The sequence below is a fragment of the Rhincodon typus genome, unplaced genomic scaffold, assembly GCF_021869965.1.
Source record: "Rhincodon typus isolate 14 unplaced genomic scaffold, sRhiTyp1.1 hic_rhity00003465, whole genome shotgun sequence".
NCBI lineage: Eukaryota > Metazoa > Chordata > Chondrichthyes > Orectolobiformes > Rhincodontidae > Rhincodon > Rhincodon typus.
The window spans coordinates 4,593-10,176 of record NW_025969103.1 but is presented as its reverse complement, the minus strand read 5'-3'; the positions used below and the strand labels follow the sequence as shown (position 1 = coordinate 10,176).

General features: G+C 43.0%; 1 long non-coding RNA gene across 1 annotated transcript in view; it reads right to left on the bottom strand.

The window, feature by feature from the left end:
- Nucleotides 1-31: 31 nt before the first annotated feature.
- LOC125481766 overlaps nucleotides 32-5,584 on the bottom strand; it is a 10,137-nt gene continuing 4,584 nt past the window's right edge. The window contains exon 3 of the long non-coding RNA XR_007261455.1: nucleotides 32-541. This is a non-coding gene — a long non-coding RNA (uncharacterized LOC125481766). The remainder of the gene's footprint in view (nucleotides 542-5,584) is intronic.

Below are 5,584 nucleotides of genomic sequence, written 5' to 3'. Positions count from 1 at the left end.
ACAGTGATGCTACTGTGCCTTAGTGGTGAAGGGGGGCATGTTGAATGTGGTGGATGGGACACCACTCTGACACAGTGCTTCATCTGGAGGATGTTCAGTTTCTTTAATATTGTTGGGGCTGCACTGATGCGGGTAAGTGGAAAATGTTCCAACACAATCCGGATGAGTGCCTTATAGACAGCAAACAGTCATTGGGGAATCAGGTGTTTGGGGAAACTGAGATTGTTCTCCTTGTAACAAAGGAATTTGAGGGGACCTTTGATAGAGGTGTTTACAAAAGATATACATATGGATGATAAAACGTATACTCATCAACTGATCATAAAAAAGGATTACAGGACACATATTGAAAGTTTTAGGGAAGATCTATTGAGAGAATGGGGTGATTTAAGAGAGAAATTTTACACGGCAAATGGGAATGAGCAGGAACACAATACTCACACACAATGCGAATATCCAGGTCCTGATGAATTGAGTAATTCTGTCAGAGTTTGGTGTTACAATTATTGAGATTCCCACCTGAAAGTCCACTTGTAATATCCTGTAACACAAATTCATAAAATCCATAACTGTCAGTCCAGGGTAGAAATTCACAACATCTCCTCCTCCTGGCCGAGGATAACTGTGCATTGTCCCTGCTACACATTATCCCTTGTGGAGGTCAGCAGTGAATTCAGGGGGAAAACTATTTGGGTTTCTGGGAGTTTCCACCTTGGGACTTCATGTCACTGAACAGATCAGCAGGTCTTTGACACATGGCAAAGAATGGCCAAGAGTTAGTGAGATGCAGACAGCAGGATTCGTTTCCTTTTCTTTCCTTCCGTGCTGCTGCACTGCCACAATGAGACTTTGGGCCGGAAAAGCTAACGCAGCTTGATGGATAAGTTGTCTCGATTCTGAACAATGGACAGTAAGCTTCTCCCAGTCATTCGAAAGAATGCCCATTAAAAAGGTAGCAATTACGTATATGTCGTGTTGCCCAGTGTTCCCAACGAAAAGATTAGAAGAATGAGGGAGGATTTCATAAAAAAGGGATAACAGTCAAGTTTCATGAGGGTTACAGTTTATGGAGAGATATTGATAAATGGGCAAATGGAGTATAATGCGGGAAAATGTGAAGTTGTTCATTTTTGAGGAGACAACCAAAGAACACAGTGTTATTGAAAAGGTAAAAACTGTGGAAAACTGCGACACAAAGGGACTCAGGAATAATTGTGCAGGAAACACGAAGCGAGCATACAGTTGCAACAGGTAATCAGGAAGGGTAATGGGAAGTTATCCCTTATGTCAAGGTGTTTGCAGTATAAGAGTTTGGAATATATGTCTTAGGACAAATGCACAAATTGCTCGTAAGACCACATCTGGAGGAATGTGAGCAGCTTTTTTGGTCCACTTATTCAAGCAAATATATCACTTCATTGGAGGCACTTCAGAGAAGATGAACTAGGATGATCATTGGTTTGGAGGGATTATCTTTTAAGCTAAGACTAAACAGGTTTAGAACCTACTAACTAGATTTTTGAAGAATGAGAGATGATCTAATTAAAAATATAGGATTCTTAAGGGAGTTGACAGGATAAATGCTGAGGGGATATTTCCCATCGTGGGAGCAGATTCTTGATAAGGCGGAGAATAGAGCGTTCTCTTTTGGAATCGTCAAAGTTAAGGCAACACAGACATGGGTAAGGGGTTTCAGTCGCAAATGAGCTGGAGTGAGGTGGAGAGAAGGAGCATTTTAGAGATTGAAGTTTCTGGCATTTGTGATTGAGAAGATGTATGGTAAGATGTTCATCTTGAGGCCAGATATGACAGCATTATTGAGAAGAGTGCAGTTCAGCCTTAGACAGTTCCCAGCGAGAGGGATGGATTCAGTACAGTAGTAAGGAAAAGTAATTTGTAATAACAACTGAAGGCAATGGGTCTAACTATTACAAAGTGTTATTGGAGGAAATTTCAGCTAATCAAGTAGTGGAAGCATGCTAAGCAGTTTTATAATTGAGTAACAGTGGGGCAAAGGAGAGTGATGGAGGGGAGTTAGATCTGAACATTGTAGTATACGTGTGAAACCTAACACGGTGCTTGTGGAAGATCTCACCTCCTGGCAGTATGTCGGCGAGAAATAGGATGGGCCAAGGATAGATCCTTGAGGGACATCGACTACATGGATTTCAGACAGGAAAGAGAGAGTGGAGATGGAGTGGGATTTTCCAATGACGGTGAGGTCAAATATTGGTTTCAAACAGAATGGGTAAGAAGGACATAACCAGAAAAGAGAAACAGACAGAACAAGTAACAATATCTGTGAATTGGCATGGGGGAGAGGCAAGGAGGAGGAGGAGAAATAAGACAGAGTTAGAATGTTTGTAGTTTAGCGAGAATAGGGCAAAGGGTTAAGATGAGCTCTGATAAGGCTTGACACGAGACTGGAAAAAGATGCAAGTTTAGGACTAAAACGAGGAGCAACATGCAAGGCAATTTGGTTTGGTGGGCTCGTGGAAGAGAGGGAAGCAGCAGAGACAGCTGATTGGATTGTCTCAATCTTAGTGACATAGAAACTCCATGTGTCTCCCTCACTTGTTGTTGGAGGGGAGGATGGAAAAGACAGGATGATGGACGTGTTTTGCAAAGAAACAATGCCTGTGTTAGTTACATTTAAAAATGAGTGAACAAACCTGATGTACTTAACTTTTATCCAGAATATTAAAATGTACAACAGAAGTCGGGGTTCGAATCCCATGTCAGCAGATGGTGGAATTTGAATTCAATAAAAAATAACTGGAATTAAGAATCAACTGGTTGCCATGGAACCATTGCTAATGGCAGAAAAAAAATCTAATGTCCTTCAGGGAAAGAAATTGGCCAACCTCAGCAAGCCACTCAGTTGCAAATCACTGCAAAGTCTCAACAAAGGAATGAAACTGGGTGGACCACTTGGCATCTACCAAGGCACTAGGAAAGACAACTGCAGAATCAGCCCTATCGACCCCGCAAACTCCTCCTTACTAATATCTGGGGGCCAGTGGCAAAATTTGGAGAGCTGACTCAAAGACTAGTCAAGAAACAGCGTCATATGCATGGAATCATACCTTACAGACAATGACACACGTCACTATCACTGTCCTTAGATGAGTCCTGTCCCACGAGAAGGACAGACCTGGCAGACGTAGCAACACAGTGGTATTCTGACCAGATTGATTTGACCTGAGAGTACTCAACACTGACTCTGACGCCTAGGAGTCTCATGGCTCCTGCTGATTACCATGTACCATCCTCCCTCGGTTGATAAATCGGCAGCAGTATTATTGCTGGATTATTAATCCAGAGACCCAGCTAACGTTCTGGGGACTTGGGTTCGAATCCTGCCATGGTAGATGGTGGAATTTGAATTAAATAATGATCTGGAATTAAGAGTCTAATGATGACCATGAAACCATTGCCGATTATCAGGATAGACCGATCTGGTTCACTGATGTCCTTTTGGGAAGGAAATCTGCCATCCTTACTTGGTCTGGACTACATGTGACTCCAAACCTACAGCAATGTGGTTGACTCTTAACTGCCTTCTGGGCAATTAGGGATGGGCAATAAACGCTGGCAAAGCCAGCGATTTCCACATCCCAAGAGTGAATTTTAATAAAAAAAACTCCTCCATGTTGAACAGCACTTGGAGGAAGCACTGAGAGTGTAAATGGCACCAAATGTACTCAATGTCCACCATCAGGAGTAGTTTGCAGCAGGATTATCAATCAAGGTGGTCGGGTTCTAAAGGACAAAGCTGCCTGGCTGGGACTGCAGCAGGTGGTGACGCAACCAACAAAAGGGAAAAACATAGCTGATCTCATTGTCACGAATTTCTCAGCTGCAGATGCATCTGTCCTTGACAGGATTGATAACAGCGACCACCGCACAGTCCCGTGGAGACAAAGCCTCATCTTAAACTGGAGAATACCCTCCATTGTGTTGAGCGGCACTAACATCGGCTAAATGGGACAGACTTGGAACAGATATAGGAACTCAAAACCAGATATCTATGAGGCTTTGTGGGACATCAACAGCAGCAGAACTTACTCCAGCACAATCTGTAACCTCATGGCCCAGCATATCCTGCACTCAACCATTACCATTGATCCAGGGGATCAACACTGGTTGAATGGATAGTATAGGAGGGCATGCCAAGAACAGCACCAGGTATACCTAAAAATAAGGTGCCAACCTGGTAAAACTACCAAACAGGACTATCTGCATGCCAAATAGCATAAGCAGCAAGAGTTAGAGCTAAGCCACCCCATAACCAATAGATCAGATCTAAGCTCTGCAGTTCTGCCACACCCAGTCGTGAATGGTGATGGACAATTAAACAACTCACTGGAGGAAGCATGCCAAAAATCCCCATCCTTACTGACAGAGGAGCCCAACCTATCCATGCAAAAGATAAGACTGCAGAATTTGCAACAATCTTCAGCCAGAAGTGCCAATTGGATGATCCATCTCAGCCTTCTTCAGAGGTCCCCAACGTCACAGATGAAAGTTTTCATCCAATCTGATTCATTTCAAATAATATTAATAAATGGATGAATAGTGCAAAGGTTATGGGTCCTGGCAATAGTACCGATGACTTGTGCTCGAGATCTTGCTACCCGCCAAGCCAAACTGTTTCAGTACTGTTACAGCACCAGCATCTACCGACAATTTGGAACATTGCCCAGGTCTGTTGAGCACAAAAACACAGAGCAAATCCAACCTGACCAATCTCCCCTCAAGCAGTCTACACTCTATCATCAGTAAAGTGATGGAAGGTGTCGTCAACAGCGCTATTAAGCAGCACTTACTCAGCAGTAACCTGCTCAGTGACACCCAGTTTGGGTTCCGCCGGACACTCAGTTCCTGATCTTATTACAGACTTGATCCACAAATTCACAAACAGCTGAATTCCTGAGGTGAGGTGAGGGTAACTGCAGAGTCCTGCACCAAAACCACTTATTTCCACTTCAGTGACAATGACCTGACCCCACCTTAGTTTCAGCTCATCTGCTGAACCTCTCATCCATTCCTGTGTTACCTCTCGACTTAACTATCCACACACACTCCCAGTCAGCCTCTCACATTCAACGTCCCTGTAATCTCAAGAATATCTAAAATTCTGCTGCACACATGTTCATTTGTACCAAAACCTGTTCACCCATCACTGTTGTGCTCCCTGACCCATAAAGGCTCCTATCTATAAGCAACAACAATTTAAAATTCTCACTCTTGATTTAATTCCTGGCTGTGATGATCCCTATCTCCCTGCACCACACAACCTTCGAGACTCCAACAATGCATTTAATCATTGCTTCACAATTGGAGGCTGTTTCTACAGTTGCCAGGCAACATGGTCTGGAATTCCCATGATAAACCTCTCAGGTTTGCTTTCCTTCTTTAAGATATTCATGAAAACCTGCGCATTTGGTCATGCTTTTGGTCACCTGACCTAATATTTATATCTATGGCCTTACATCAAAAGTTCCTTGATAACATTTTTGTGAAATTATAAACATGATAAAAATAAAAATTACACCATACACCATCAGCTCTTCAGTATCGC